This window comes from Peromyscus californicus, unplaced genomic scaffold (genome assembly GCF_007827085.1).
Source record: "Peromyscus californicus insignis strain IS unplaced genomic scaffold, ASM782708v3 Scaffold_4__1_contigs__length_199733344, whole genome shotgun sequence".
Lineage (NCBI taxonomy): Eukaryota > Metazoa > Chordata > Mammalia > Rodentia > Cricetidae > Peromyscus > Peromyscus californicus.
Window position 1 is genome coordinate 59396400 of NW_026294562.1, and position 15732 is coordinate 59412131.

Below are 15732 nucleotides of genomic sequence, written 5' to 3' on the forward strand. Positions count from 1 at the left end.
CTGCCGATGGTTATGCTGGGAAATGAACTTGAATCCTCTGAGTCTGGCTTATTTCGCTTAACATGATCTCCATTTCTACCCATTTTCTTGTAAATGGCATTTCATTCTTCTTCATGCCTGACTGCAACTCCATTGTGCACACTTATCTGTTGACTCTGAACATACTTCATTTTCTTCACCATTCATCTGTGGATGTACCCCTAGACTGTCCCAAATAACATCATGATGAATGCTGCCTTTTGGTATAAATTTTAGAATCACCCTGCTGGGCTTTTGTTGGTATCCCTCTGAGTCTTAGCAACACTGACTCCTGACTACAACTGAGCTTTCTTATTGTTTCATTTGTAACTAAATCCTTGGTCTATTAAGCAGATAGATGCTGCATGGTTAGATTGGACCCGACTATTTCCCACACTTAACTGTATGTGAATGCAGTTTCAATAATACCATAGTACTGGGGTCTCCTTTGTGTCTTCCTTCCCAATACTTACATACACACACAAATGAGCTTTACCTTATAGCGTAAGACCTTGTTCAAGCCATTACTGGGTTTGGTGATTTGTCTATTCTGTAGGATGTCTCACATAGATAATTATATCCCTTGCAAACAGAGGCAATGCCATTTCTCCCTTTCCAGTGTGCCTAGCTGCTTCTCCTGCCCCCCCCTCACCCCCTCTTTCCTCCTTCTCATGTCCTTTTTCTCTTTCTCCTTCTGTGCTGGGATGGAGGCCAGATGTGCTGGTTAAGTTTTTTGTCAAATTGACACAAGCTGTTGTCATCTGAGAAGAGGGAATCTCAGCTGAGGAATTTCTCCTTCATATTGGCTGTGGGCAATTCTGTGGGGCATTTTCCTGACTAATGATTGATGTGGGAGGGTCCAGCCACTGTGTGTAGTGCCACAGTGGTCAGATGATCCTGGGCTGTATAAGAAAGCAAGCTGAGCCGGGCGGTGGTGGCACATGCCTTTAATCCCAGCACTCGGGAGGCAGAGGCAGGTGGATCTTTGTGAGTTTGAGGCCAGCCTGGTCTACAGAGCAAGATCCAGGAAAGGTGCAAAGCTACACATAGAAATCCTGCCTCAAAAAACCAAAAAAAAAAAAAAAAAAAAAAAAAGAAAGAAAAAAAAAGAAAAGAAGAAGAAGAAGAAAGAAAAAAAGAAAAGAAAAAAAAGAAAGAAAGCTGAGCAAGCCAGTAATCGTATTGCTCCACGGTCTCTGCTTTAGTTCCTGCCTCTGGATTCCTACCTTGAAGTTCTGCTCTAGCTTCCCTTCATGATGGACTGTGGTCTGTAAGCCAAATGAACCCTTCCTATGTTTTTTGGTCATGGTGTTTATCACACCAACAGAGAAACAAACCAAGACACCAGGGCTTTTAAAGTTAGGCAAGGGCTCTCTCTGCCACTGAGCACCAGTCTCTGCCCCATGAAGTGAAACCCCACCATGCTGTTTATCTATGATGTTGGGGCCTGAATGCTCCTCAGAGCCCTTACCATGCTGCTGTCTGTCTGTCTGTGGTGTTAATGACTCTTTGACTAAATTTCTTACCAAAAAACAATCTACCTCAGTGTCCCATGAGCCTCAAACTCAAAACATCTTTTTTTTTTTTTTTTTTTTTTTTTTGGTTTTTCGAGACAGGGTTTCTCTGTGTAGCTTTGCGCCTCTCCTGGAACTCACTTGGTAGCCCAGACTGGCCTCGAACTCGCAGAGATCCGCCTGGCTCTGCCTCCCGAGTGCTGGGATTAAAGGCGTGCGCCACCACCGCCCGGCCTCAAAACATCTTTTAACAGGTGCTTTTGACATAGAAAACATGTGCCCCTCAGTTACCCCAATGGAGATTTAGCACTCCTTGAAGTCTGAATTTGTATTATCATCAAAGGACAATGGGGAAACTGAGGCACTAACAGATCAAAGTCAGCTGGCTGGGGTGGGGAGTCACCTGGAGCCCTGACCCTATGCTGGATACTACAGCTTTCTCCTCCTTAAACTAGGAACCTCCATCCCTATCCTGGAGGTCACAGACTGGGTGTATGTCAACCTCAGTCTCTTTGGAGATTTGTTTTACTTTTAATAGTGTGTGTGTGCATGTGCACATGCGTGTGTGTGCCTGTGAATACAGTTGCATGAGAAGACCAGAAGAAGGTGCCAGATCCTCTAGAGCTGAAGTTACAGGTGGTTTTTTTGTTTGTTCGTTTGTTTTTTGAGACAGGGTTTCTCTGTAGCTTTGGAGCCTATCCTGGATCTCATTCTGCAGACCAGGCTGGCCTTGAACTCACAGAGATCTGCCTGCCTCTGCCTCCTGAGTGCTGGGATTAAAGGCATGCGCCACCACCACCCGGCAGTTACAGGAGGTTCTGAGCCACCAAATGTGAACTGAAGTCAGGAATTTAACTTGGATTCTCTGCCAGAGCAAGAGGTGCTTTTAACCACCAAGCCGTCTCTCCAGCCTCCTGACCTCCTTAAACAAGCCTGGACAGAGTTCCATCCTTTCACAGGACTCTTGGTCACCAATGCCAGGCAGGTGCTCCACTACAGAGACATATCCCAGCCTCCTACTACCATACTTGGTCCTCTACGTCAGTGGTTCTCAACCTGTGGGTCAAGATCCTCTCAGGAATGTCGAACAACCCTTGTGCAGGGGTCTCATATCAGATATCCTGCATACCACACATTTACATTATGATTCATAACAGTAGCAAAATTACAGTTATGAAGCAGCAACAGAATAATTTTATGGTTGGGGGCCACCACAATGTGAGGAACTGTATTAAAGGGTCACAGCATCAGGAAGATTGAGAACCACTGCTCTACAGAGACAGATTTTTGTTTTTTTTGTTTTTTTTTTTTTTGTAATCAAAAATAAGACCAATAGGTTGGAGAAACAGATCAGTTGGTAAAATGGTTGCCTTGCAAGTAGGAGGACCTGAATTTGATTCCCAGGACTCAAGTTAAAAAAAGAAGTTCAGGGTGGGCTGTGGTGGCACAGACCTTTAATCCCAGCACTTGGGAGGCAGAGGCAGGCGGATCTCTGTGAGTTCGAGGCCAACCTGGTCTACAGAGAGAGATCCAGGACAGCCAGGACTACACAGAGAAATCCTGTCTTGGAAAACAAGACAAAACAAGCCCCTGCAGGCATGGTGGCACACACTTGTAACCCAGCACTGATGAGGTGAAAGCAGAGGGCTTCCTGGTCTAACCTCACTGGTAAATTCACGTCCCAGTGAGAGAGTCTGTGTCAAAAAGCCAAGCGGACGGCACCTGAGGAACCACAATAGGGTAGACCTGTGGCCTCCACGTGCACACACATAAATACGACCACTCTTTCTCTTCTCAGAAACCCTATCTGAATCCACTACAATCAAAATAAAACCCAAATCCACACATCGCCTAGGAAGCCCCAGGCAAGAAAAACCTCCCAGCCTCCTTGACCTCACCTCTTGCCCTTCTCCCCATTTGGCTGTCCTGGCCACCCCAGCCTCTGGCCACCCCACGAACACCAAGAACGTCACCTCCTCACTCCTGGCACCTGCTGCTTCCTGTGCCTGGGCTGCACTGAGTTCCGATGCCAGATGTGCTCCCTCCCTGCAACAGCTGGAGGTGGAACCTGCTCTCACTATCACTCCTTACATGTGCAGACACTGAGGCATGGAGAGCTGCATGACCTGCTCAAGGCTGCCCTAGGTACTGGAGCTCAGCAGTGTGCCCTTGCCCAACTTACTCCTGCACGGCTCAGCTCCAAGGCTTTTTTTTTTTTTTTTTTTTTTTTTAGCTCCAAGGCTTTTTGCTCTTGTCTCTACCTCTCACCACACGTGCTGTTCATTTGACAGTCGAAGGAAAGGAGGTCCATCCCGAAGGACAGCTCAGGCTGGGGGTGTGGCTCAGTTGGTAGAGTGCTTGCCTGGAATGTACAAGACCCTGGTTTCTATCCCCAACACCACATGTCTTAGGTAGGGTTTCTATTGCTGTGAAGAAACACCATGACCACAGCGACTCTCATAAGGAAACCATTTAATTGAGACGGCTCGCTGACAGTTTCAGTCCATTATTGTCATGGCAGGGAGCATGGTAGCATACAGGCAGGCATGGTGCTGGCTACATCTTGATCAGAAGGCAACAGGAAGTGGACTGAGACACTGGGTGTTGTCCTGAGCATAGGAAACCTCAAAGCCCACCCCCCACAGTGACACACTTCCTCTATAACAAGGCCATACCCACTCCAACAAAGCTACACCTCCTAATAGTGCCACCCGCTTTGGGGGCCATTTTCTTTTAAACCACCACACCACATGAAAGCAGGTGTGGCGGCACACACCTGTAATCCCAGCACTTGGGAGGAGGTAGAGGCATGAAGACCAGAAGTTCAGGCTCATCTTCGACTGTATAGTGAGTTTGAGGCCAGCATGGGCCACGTGAGACTTTGTCTAAAACAAAGCAGACTACAACCTAGAAGGAAGGAGGTGCTGCATGGTGACAGAGCCATGTTCAGCAGCAGCAAGACTGGAGCCTGCCTCCATTCACATCGCTGCCTTTCCCAGCCAAGCAAGGAGCAGGGATGGGGACTTCTGGTAAGCCCAGCTCCAGCTACGCACCTGTCCCTGAGCCAGGCAGGTGGCACGTTCCTCAGCCCACATTTGGCCATCTGGCTCTGGGGGAACCTCTTTCAGACTGTGTTCCCCAGCCCACTTGTCCTGCCATCATGCATAGCCCTCTCCTCCTTTTGCCAGTAATCTGGCCCCTATAGTCAGTCCACATTCAAGTAGCAAGTGAAGGCAATTTTACTGAGGCCTTGCCCCAGGGGACGGGGGCCTTGTTTTCTTCTTTGATTTCCCCAAGGACTAGCCCTAGCAACTGCTGGTTCACTAGCAGTCACACCCAGCTTTTTGTCTGAGCTTGGAGCAGACCTAGCAGACAGGCTGGTCTCCATCTGTGAGGTGGCCCACACTACACACAGCCCTGCTGGAAGGACAGAGCCATCCCTCAGATCTCAAGAAGGAGGTTCCACCATGGCCCTGAGCATCTTGTCTGAGCAGTTCTGCATCCGAAGGCCTCGCCAGGTGACTGGGGTTGGGCGGGGATGGTCGTGGGATGAACTGAGAACCAGAGAGTCCAGGCAACCCACCTGGCCTGCTCCATCTGCGCCCAAGAGGCTGGTACTTGTCCACCAGGTGGAAACCCACCACCTATTCTAGCAGTGTGGGCAAGGCTGAGGTTGAGTGGGCAAGGGGTCCGCAGGGACTGGATGTTGGATATCTCAGGTTTGCATTCCACAGCCCTGCCCAGTGGCTTTTAGCAGCGGTGGCTTTCCACAGTCTGGAAGCATGTCTGCCAGCAGCAGCACCCACTGACAATGTGGGAATCAGGTAGGGCTCTGTCCACACTCATGCCTGGTATTCCTAAGGTTGAAGGTTCTGTGGGGAAGAGCCTCCACACCTGTGTCCTACCTGACTAATTCCAGGGGTCTGGAGGAGGCCGGCCCAACTCCCTGCTTAGGCGGTCCCTGGGAAAGACCCTTCCACACACCCAAACACCTCATGCTTAGGGCTGCAGCTGGAGACCCCTAAGATCAGCCTCTCTCTACAGGTGGTCTAGAATTGGAAAAGTGTCTTCTAAATACATGAGGAATGAGGAGTCTGGAAAGTTCTTGGGGGGTGGGGGTGGGAAAGGCTGATAGACACACAGGACTAAGTTCTCACAAAAATGGGGTCTTTTAATTATTATTATTTCTATTTGTGCGTGTGTCACATGGGTGCGGGTGCCAGTAGAAGCTAAAAGATGTTGTCAGATCCCCTGGAGCTGGAGTGACAGGTGGCTGTGAGCAGCCTTATCTGGGTGCTGAGAATGGAACTCTGGTCCTCTGGAAGAGCAGCATGTGCTCTCAACCTCTGAGCCACCTCTCCAGTCCCAAGGGTCAGATTCTCAGCCCAGGCATCCTTAAAGAAGTGTAGTGGGAATCACGAATGGGGACCATTCCCTTGACCCCTATGTAAGACTAGAGCAGTAGGTTTGATTTCTGGGGATCTTCTTGTGTTTTGAGAAGGGAGGATGCACCGCACCCAGGTACACTCCTCAAATAGAAGACCCTCCCACAAGACTAGCCCCGCTTACCGCCACTCTCCCCTCCTCTGGCTATTTGTGGGGCGGTGTCCCCAGCCCTGGCGCGCAGGTGCCACCCACTTGTCTATACTTAAGGATTTCTATGTCCCCAGCGCGCACCAGGGAGGAGGAGGCTCCAGGCAGGGACTGGATCCCCAGAGCGTCTCCCCAGCAGCCGATCCGCCCTCCGTCCGCCCGGGGTTTTGCGTCCGCCGCTCCCTCCTCCCTCCTCCGCCCTCCGCTCCCTCGCTCCGCCTCGCCTGGATCAGCCCTCTGGTATTTCCTGCTGCTCGGCGACAGCTGAGCCCCTCGCGGGCCCAGCGCGGCCCGGCCCGGCCCGAGCACTGAGCGCGACCGGCACGGTAGGAGCTGCGCTGCTGGGCACCGGGAGGGATAGGGATGGTGGACAGGCCCGGGAAGGCCAGAAGGGGATTCAGCAGGCCTGAGAAGCTCCAGGGCCACGGAGCCGGCGTGAGGGTCAGGGAGCCCTCACGGGCTGATCTGGGAGCCCCTTGGATGCAGCCGGGTAGACTCTGGCAGCAGCCGGTACGGGGAACAGCGCCTGGCTGGGGAGCCCGGGTGTGTGGGGACTTCTGGGTGTCGGGTGAGGCCCGCGTGTGGGTGCGGCATGCCCAGCCCCGCTTCCCACTTGGTGGGGCTTAAAGGAGTCAGGACCAGGCGAGTGGGTGGGAAGGTCTGGCTGCCTCCGACCCTGGGAGTGGAGGAGTCTGTACCCCCAGCCCAGCCATATCAGGTTATTGGTATCTAAGAGGTTTGAGATCTCAGGTCTCTGGCTTGATTCCCAGGATGGTTCTGCAGGGTCCGCAGAGCAAGTGGCTGCTGACCCCACCTTGCCCTTGGACTCTGTCCACCCATGGCCTCCATCCATAGGACTGAGCCCCTAAAGAAAGGGAGGGAGTTTGGCATTGTTGAGATGACTTGAGGGTTTCAGGGACTGGGGTGGGGTAGGACCTGAGCCCCTCCCAGCTACGAGTCCAGCCTGGCTTTGCCTCCCAACCCAGACATCCTGGTTCTTTAGGTCCAAGTCCCTGGAGTCCCAGTTGTGAGTGGCTCCTAGGGGTGTGGGTAGACATCCCCTCCAGAGCCAAGGGGGCTGCTTCACCCCTCACCCACCTTGGGCCAGGCTGGGCATGTAGCTGGGAGGGGCTTCCTAGAACCACTGGTTTGAATTTCTTGTTTTTCACCATCTCCGGGTCTCCCCTGCAGACTGGCCACCCACTTGTCTGTACTTCAAGATTCCTACATGTGTCTGCCTTTGGCTCCAGCCTCTGCCAGACACCCTTGTCAGGTCACAGGAGCAAGAGTGGTGGCATCAGGGCCTGGAGAAGTAGACAAGACCCTTGGGGGCGGATACCGCACTTTTGAGTTTGTTTGTCCTGAGTGAATCCAGCAGACACCGCCACCCCCATCCCCGGAAGGCATGCCCCTGCTAATAACAGCCAACTGGCTGTCTGGCTTTACTACCTTTCTGCCCCTCTTTGCTCAAGTGGGGAAAGGGGTGGAGGTGAGGGTACTTACTGACACTTGAACTTGTTGGGGTTCCAGAGGAGCCCAGAGAGCTTTGCTGGTGTCAGACAAGTCAGGGTGACCTGGGTGGCAAGTGGTGACATCTGGCTGTCCCTTTCAGGCTCCTGACTGCGGATCTATTGTCTGCCTGCACGTGTATGGGGCAGTGTCGTGGGGCCTTTTAGCACCAGGCCAGGGTGCCAAGGAAGCAAGTGTTTGCCCCTGTCTGGTTGGCCTGGCCAGGCAGTGTTTAGAGAAGGGTGAAGCAGCTGGGTGAGGCTCCTCCTCCTCCGCGGGGCTGTGCCTTGTCTCAGGGAGAGTGCTGTGCTGAGGCCTAACCCCAGCAGCACATCCTGGATGTCAGAGGGGTTCTCTTTCCTAGCCAAGGGGTCTAAGTCCGTCAGAGCTTGGCTCTGGGCTCTTTCCAGATGCCTAAAGCATCCCTTCCCCCACACCCCGATTGCGTCTGCCTGGCTGAGCTATCCAGGGTCGGTTTCTCCTGACACCAGGCTTCTTCCAAGAAGCTCTCTGAGCTACAATAGCGCGATCTGACATGCCACGCACGAGGGGGGGGAGGACAGAAATGGCACGTGCTGGCAAGTGTTGTGTCTGGCAGCTGTGTTGGGGACCTGAGCCATCTGTGCGTTCCGTGGTTCAGCCACAAGCAAGTAGGCACACGCCACTCCTGACACACAGGTGCTGAGCTTGCTCAAGGTAGTAGGGGTGTGTCCACCTTCATTTCCATTTATTGTTCAAAACGAGGGTGGGTCTGAGCGTGGGGCTGCTTCTCGGAAACATGTGGGCCTCCCAGTGAGGCCTAGGAGCTTGAATTCTGACTGCAAGACAGTGGTACAAATGACCCTAAGCCCAGAGGACTGTTGGGTTCAGATCCCTCCCTGGAGCCACTGTGAGCTGGTTGCAGGGTTGGCTAGGCAGCCTGGGTGAGCACCTGCAGTGTTGGGTGGGGCAGGACAGTGAAGTTGGCCTTTCCACAGGCGGCCCACTGAACGTCTTACTGCCTGCCCCGGGGTGCCCTGTCACTGTTGAAGACTGTCCTGTAGGAAAAGAATACTGTTCCCTGTGTGCTGAGCCTTCAGCTCAAAGACAAAGAATTCACAACCTGCCCAGATCCCTGAGGGTTTATCAGCCATTCATTTGAGATGTATGCATAGATAAGGAATGTTGAGCCTGGGGTCAAGTACAAAGGCCTTGGACTTGGGATCACATCATTGTCTTTGTTTACAGTTCCCAAGCCAGGACACGGCAGAATGCACACATGGGTAACAGGTCGCCTTGTTCTGGCATCTAAGCTGAGGGGACTGGCAGCAGTCATGGACAGGGCTCGGGATGCCACTGGGGTGACACAGAGGCTCCAACTTGGAGTTCTTTGTCCATACAGCTAGCTGGGGAGTCCTCACGTGTGAAGAGGACCAAGCTGGTTTGGGGACCCAGAGAGGAGATCCTTGCAAGGGTGATGACAGAGCTGTGGGAGGGTGGAGGGCTTGAAGGCCATTGAGAAAGGCCTGGGAGCCACCCAATCAGACCCCTAGCGTGGCTCTGGTCAACACAGCCTTGCCAAGGTCATCCAGGTCATTAAGACATAAGAGAATGCCTTTACAGTTCAAGACAGGAGCCTGGCCAGCCGATGCAGAATGACAAGTGTAGAAGGGCCTAGAATACACAATGGCCTTTGATCGAGGCTCAGAGCCACCCCAGGCTGTAAGCTCAAGCTTTACAGGGCTTTCCCAGCCTCCCACCTGCCCACTCCTGTGTGGGGCATCATTGCTTCCCAGCTCACAAGCTCCCCCTTTCTATCACACCTAGTTATCCAGCCAGAAACAGTGTGGCCTTTATAACCTAGACTTAGAATTGGAGCACTTACTCAGTTCTGGGAGGTTCTGGGTTCCATCTCTAGCACTGCCAAGGTGCATAGGTGTGTGTGTGTGTGTTCATGTAACTTGACCCCTCAGAGCCCTTCTATTCACCATGGATCTCTGGGTAAATCCATGGTCACCAGGGACCTACCCCCTGGCCCCTGTCTTCTACTTTCACCTTGCCCCATTCCTCACTCCCAGGGACTCCCCCGCATGCCTGGTTTTCTTACCCCATGGCCTTGCATGACTGTACTCTCTGTGGCCAGCTTTCTCACAGATCTGAACGTGGTGAGCTCCATCTGATCCAGGTTCCGCCAGGGTGCCACTTCTCCGAGACACCCTCTGTCCCTGTCCTGAAGTGCCTGTTTTCAATTCACTGGGTCTTACGTTTCCTTCTTAGCAGCATGAAGCTATATCTGAAATTATCTTGATTTATTTAATTGGATGTCTGAATATGCAGAGAACAGTTGGGCCAGAGGTAGCCCGGGGGAGGGCACCGTCCCCTGTCACCGTTCTCTGCTGTCTGAATGTGAGCTCCAGGCTCAATTCCCAAGGCCTGGCACACAGTAAGCCTTCTGTGCTTGTGTGAGGTTGGAAGGGAAATCCCTGGAAGTTGGCAGTCTGAGGCCAGCTGCCCATCTTGCCTCTCCCACTCCTGCCTCCCCAGCATCAGGAGGTAAGAGATCTGCCTCGGTATTGTGTGTGATCCATGCCTCCCAGCCTGCGGCCTCTGAATTAGGACCAACTTCTGCAGATTAGCCTTGGAGCAGAAGACATCTATATTCCTATGTGGTGTGTGCCGGTGACTGTTGCCCCTGCCTCAAAGCCAGACAGAGGAGAATTAACTTATTGGGGTTCATAACTTAAGTAGAGACATAGAGATGTCCTGCTGCTGGCCTGGTGTGGAATCACTTTCCCTGGACAAGTACCTGGGGAGTTTGGAAACCTATCCAGGCCACACTGTCTGTGAGGTCACAGCAGAAACAGCGTCTCTCCAGGGGTAGGTGGGCACACAGAGTGCCTGCACAGGGAGAAAGCCAGGCCTCCAGGTATTGGGATTAATCCATGGAGTCTATTTAATGATCAAAGGAATTTATTTGGGGGTGAACTCACAACCACGGGAGATTTAGCGTAGGGTCCAGGAAAGCTGAACTATGTCCCACGCTGAATGGCTTGGTCCAAGATCTCAGTGTCCAGAACCACGAGGTAGCCAAGAGGGGCCAGCATACATGCATCCCAGGTCTTAAGGGTCCCCGGTGGCCATGCTCCAGAGGCCGGTACCTCAAAGTCATAGGCAGGTGTAACAGCTACAGCTGCCTCACGAGAGGCAGTGCTTCAGGGCATGGCTCAAACAGCTACCCACTACCTCCAGGACCTGACAGGAACAGTGCAGAGATTTGTATGGTCCCACCAGGGCACAAACTCGCACACCCAGCCTGGGGAACATGAGCAAGAGTACAAGCAGTGGCATCTGGGCAGTGGTGGCAGTGAGATGCCAGCACACCCTCTGGGTAAGTGCAATGTGGAGAGTCCGGGCCCTTAAGAGAGAGGGTCAGGCCTGGGAAGTGGTTTCATGTCTGAATTCTGCCTTCTTTCTTCGTTTTCAGGGTAGGAGGGAAGCCAGGCACCTCTCAGGGTCTGGTCTGTGGCCCATAGGTGGGCCGCTTCCCTAAGAGTGCAGAGGTAGAGGACTCTGAGGCTGACCACTAGGCACAGGGGTGCGGGGCGGGGGGGGGGGGAGGAGGAAGGAAGGCCAGGTTTCCAGTTTACACAACAAGCTTTACACTCAGCTACATCGGAAAGTCACCTTCATTCAGGGGGTTCAGGCCTATGGGGCAGAGACAGAGAAGGCCTGTGTTCCTTGTTCTGGAAGGGTGAACCAGGGCAGTGAGGGAGTGCTCAGCTCTGGACCACCCTTGGCCCCTCCAACCAGCCACAATCCCAAATGCCAGAACCACCCATGCTGCTCAGATCCCTGGTACAGTTCCTGGACTCAGACTCACAGGGGCCTGAGTGGCCTGAGTGGATGGAAAGGCCTGGCCGTGGGAACCTTACAGAAATGTTGCAATCCAAGTGTTCTGCCACGATGCTCTTTTTGTCTCCAAGTTGCCTGTCCTTGTGTGTGTGTCACTGGGCTCACACAATACCGGGTGACATCAGCCGTTATGTGGTGACTGACTTGTATATTCCCTAAAGTCCCAATCAAAGGTGTCTGCCCTCCAGCCATCATCTCCCTCGACAGTCCCACCTGCTGTCACCATGGGCCTTCTTCTGCAAGTGGAATCCCAAGTGGACCCTGCTTCTACTCAGGACCTTCCCAGCCCTCCTCTTTACAGCTCCCAACTGCTTGTGACCTTAGCCTCCGCCCTAGCTGTCCGGAGCTGTCTCGGTGGGTGGTGGCCACCCAACCTGTGAAGAAGCAGTAGTGACTCCATGCGAGGGGGGCTTGTTTGGCTCCCACCTTCTAGAGAATGCCTGCCATCACCTACAGAGCTGGGATCCCAGCACACAGAATCCTCACATGGAGCAGGCCCAGTGAGACTCGCTGATCCAAAGTCTAGAGAACTGGGGTGTCTTTATCTCTCTGATCCACAGTTGCCTAACAATATCAGCACTTCGCTTAGGAACCAGATTTTTCATTAGCCCAGACCTGGGTACCAGAGCTAGTAATCAGCCTCCAAGATGACAGACAAGGGGTGGTGACAGTTCTCAGGCCATCCTGGCCTCTGGAGCATGTCCTGTCCCCTGAGAAGACTTGGCTATGGGAAGGGGTTGGAAGCGCTGAGTCCTTAGGTACCACCCTCTGTTTACTCCAGAGCTCCACATGCCTGCTCCTGAGCCCTGGTTACTCCACCCTTTCCCAGGCTTCCCTGGGTAAGTGCAGGCTGCCAGTACCCCAGCTCTCATTTAATGGGGACCCAGGAATACAAGATTACCCTTCACCTGGCCTCAATTTCTCTATTCTTAAGGCTCCCTCTCTATGACACTGCCCCCTAACCAGCAGATCCAGGGACTCCTGTAAGCACATGACGTCCAGGCAGGCACTTGGAGTGCAGCTGGGCACCCCCAAAGCAGAGGTTCTCCACAGAGCACCATCTGCACGGCTCCTTGAGCCATTTTCTGTCATTAGAGTCACATCGTGTTTATTCTAAAGAGTTTGAAAGCTGCTCCTTACTCCCTCCCCACACCAGCTCTCACACACAGACAGATGCGTCTTCAGTGTCCCTCAGCATTCTCCAGTCTACTGCACGTGCAGCCTTGTGTGTGTGGCCTCCCCATGGCTGATGTACCTGCTATCAGAGGCAAAGCCCACTTTCCCATAGCCCCACCCTACTAACCTGTAGTCCCTGCATCAGGACAGAGTGGAAAGGACAGAGGCAGATGTAAAAAAGCAGGTAGCAGCGTGAGCAACAAGCCTTTACCTGATGCCCTGTGGTGCCCTTTGACCTCTGTGGGCAGAGGGATGGAGCAGCCAGCTTTGAAGGGAGCCCTCACCCACTGTGGTGCTATGCTGGGTTTCCACTTTGGGCCTGGCACCTGCAGGAACGCGTGGGCCCCAGCTGCTGAGAGGCCTAGATTCTGCCTCTGAATAGCAACAGAATGACAAGTCCCTGGAAAGCAGGTCCCCAAAGGGCAGGGGAGGCTGCTGGGAAGAGGAGGGCACTTGGCTACGTACTGATGGGGAGTTTGGGATATAAAGAGACTTTTTCTTTGACCTAGAAATTCAGCCCCAGCATGTTAACCCAAGGGTGAGGCTGCTTAGGACAGGGCTTGGTTGCTGGTCCCATCCCAGGGGCCACTGCTGGTCATCCCTGCTGACCAGGCAGGTAAGCTGTTATAGAGGGTCTTATGGGAAAAGGGGACAGAGGACTTTCCTGTTGATGACTGACACCCAAGGAGTGGTATTGGTGTGCACAGCCTGGGTGGGCTGCTTAAGAGTGCCTGTCGATGGGTCTGGACTCCATGAGTCCAGACTGATGGGACCCACCTCCTTGCTGCCCTCCCTCCCCTGAATGTATCCCAGGACTCTTTCCCAGTACAAGCCCTCCCTGATGGTGCCCACCATAACCAGTGCCCACCTTCCCAGGAGAACTTGAGTTGGGCAGCCTGGGCCACATTTTTATAATCTCATTTAGAAGATAGAAGAGTGAGGCATGTGGACCCTGTGGCCAGGGGCACAGTCACCCTCACTCTGCACTACCTTCAGGATGACTCAGGGCAGCTGGTGCCGGTGGCCATGTGCCCACTCAACCAGACTGAGCACAGGCCTGGCCCTGTCGACCTTCCTTGAACATGGTACTGGCTTAGCTGGGCCTCTTGCTGCCTACATCTCTCTGTCTTCACAGATGTCCTTCCCTGGCTCGAAAGCATGCCCCTGTCTCTGTGTGGGACACTGACCCAATGTGCCTAGCAAGTGTGTAGTAGATGCAAGATGTTTGGGGCAGGTTTAGTACCTGATACCTGATCCACATCACCCGTGTCTTCTGGCACCCCATCGGTGGAGGCTAACCCCTTTTTCAGGGTGGTCCTTCGTTAGTCTAACTTGATAGACCTTTCATTTGTTTAGTTTTTTTTGAGACAGGGTCTCACTACTACATGTCTGGCTGGCCTGGAACTCCATATATAGACCAGACTGGTCCCGAACTCACAAGACTGTAAAATGTACTTAAAACACTGTGTTTGGGGTGAGGCATGAGTTTGGATTTTGTTGTTGTTGTTTTGTAATTCAATTGCGTGGCTCTCCAGTGTGAACTTTGTAGATGGCAGTGTCCTATCCCACTGTCAAAGGCTAGACACACCTACTTGAATGGGCCATGATCTCCTTGCTGCTGGCCCCAGCCTCCTTCTATCCAGGCTTAGTGGAGCCCACTCTTTTCTCTCTAACCAGCGAGTGTCACAGGGTTGCTGTGTGACATGTCTGTGTGGTTGAGGTGTCTTGTTGGGTACAGAGGCATATAGACTCTGGACTGTTAGCCATGAAGCCATGTGCCCCAGAAGGCTGTGGCACTATCTGCAGCTACTCACTTCTGACCCATGGGCTCTGAGTGGCAGTCTGACGTCCTGGGTGCCAGGTGCCATGCAGTTAGAACATGGATCCAGTTCTTCATGGAAACTCCTTCCCTGAGTGGCCCTGATTGCCCAGACCTCGGTTTGCTCATTGGCCTGTGCAATGGGCCATCATGTTGTCCGCTTCATGGAGATGCTAAGAGGACTTGGCAAGAACATGGACTAGGTCTACCGTGAGTGCAGGGCCCGGCCAGGCTACAGTTCTGTTTAGAGATGGCAGGGCTTCTCAGAATGGAGAGAAACACTTCCTTTCATTAATAAAAACATTGGTTAATAATTAAACATCTTGAAAGATTTAAACACAGAAGCCACATAAAATAATAGAAGCCATGCCAGCCTCACGAGTCATAGCAAACCAGCGTTAGCAAGGCACCTCTGCTCGTCTGTGTTTGCTCCAGGTTGATTCTGAGAGATCAGAGTCGTGCTGCTGAGGGAGGAAGGGAGAACCCTGTACAGTCCCTCCGCTGCTGCGCCTTCCCCAGGGCCTGCAGCCTCAGGTGACGTGGGCATTCCCAGGCCTGGTTTCACTGCCTTCGCTGTGGATGATGGACCGGCAGGCGTGGGTGCCATTCTTGGCCTTCTTTTATACACGTCCATTCTGGATCTGTCATTTTGTTTGTTTTGGTTTTTGGAGACAAGGTCTCACTCTGTAGCCCAGGCTGGCTTTGAGCTCACAGTAGTCCTCCTGCCTCAGCCTCTGGAGTGCTGGGATTTCATTTTGCTCACCCCTCCCTTCTCCTTGCATCTCAGAACCTGCAGAAAGTGGTACACAGCCCGGGCGGCTGGCCCCTTTGCTCTGTGATTCCAGAGCCGGCTGTGTTCCTTGCTTTGCGTGGAAATGTCTAGTTTGCTTCCATTCTCTCTGGCTGGAATACTGTGTCCAGGTCTCCCTGGTGCATCTGTAAAGATCTTCTAAGGAGTGGGTGGTTAAAGGTGCCCATCAGCAGCCCATTGGGATGTGGTTACTTTCTAGCTAAGGGCATTCCTGAGTCTCCTGGCTCTGGGGGCTCCACTTACCACATCCATCTATTGTCCAAAAAGACTCCAATTTCTCTTATCCATTTAGAGAGAGGATTTTAGAGGGTGCATGCCGCCGCCACCACCACCACCACCACCACCACCACCACCACCACCACCACCACCACCCCCAGCTTGCAGAATAAAAGCTTGTTCCC

At 52.9% G+C, this 15732-nt stretch overlaps 1 protein-coding gene across 2 annotated transcripts in view; it reads left to right on the top strand.

Annotated features, from left to right (window-relative positions):
- Osbpl5 (oxysterol binding protein like 5) overlaps nucleotides 1-15732 on the top strand; it is a 72732-nt gene that overhangs the window by 9887 nt on the left and 47113 nt on the right. The window contains exon 1 of one of the 2 annotated variants that reach the window (XM_052762620.1): nucleotides 6262-6451. The exons of the other annotated variant lie outside the window; for it this stretch is intronic. The gene's annotated coding sequence lies outside the window, so the exon portion shown is untranslated. Of the gene's footprint in view, nucleotides 1-6261; nucleotides 6452-15732 lie in introns of those variants that run through there. 2 annotated transcript variants of the gene reach the window in all.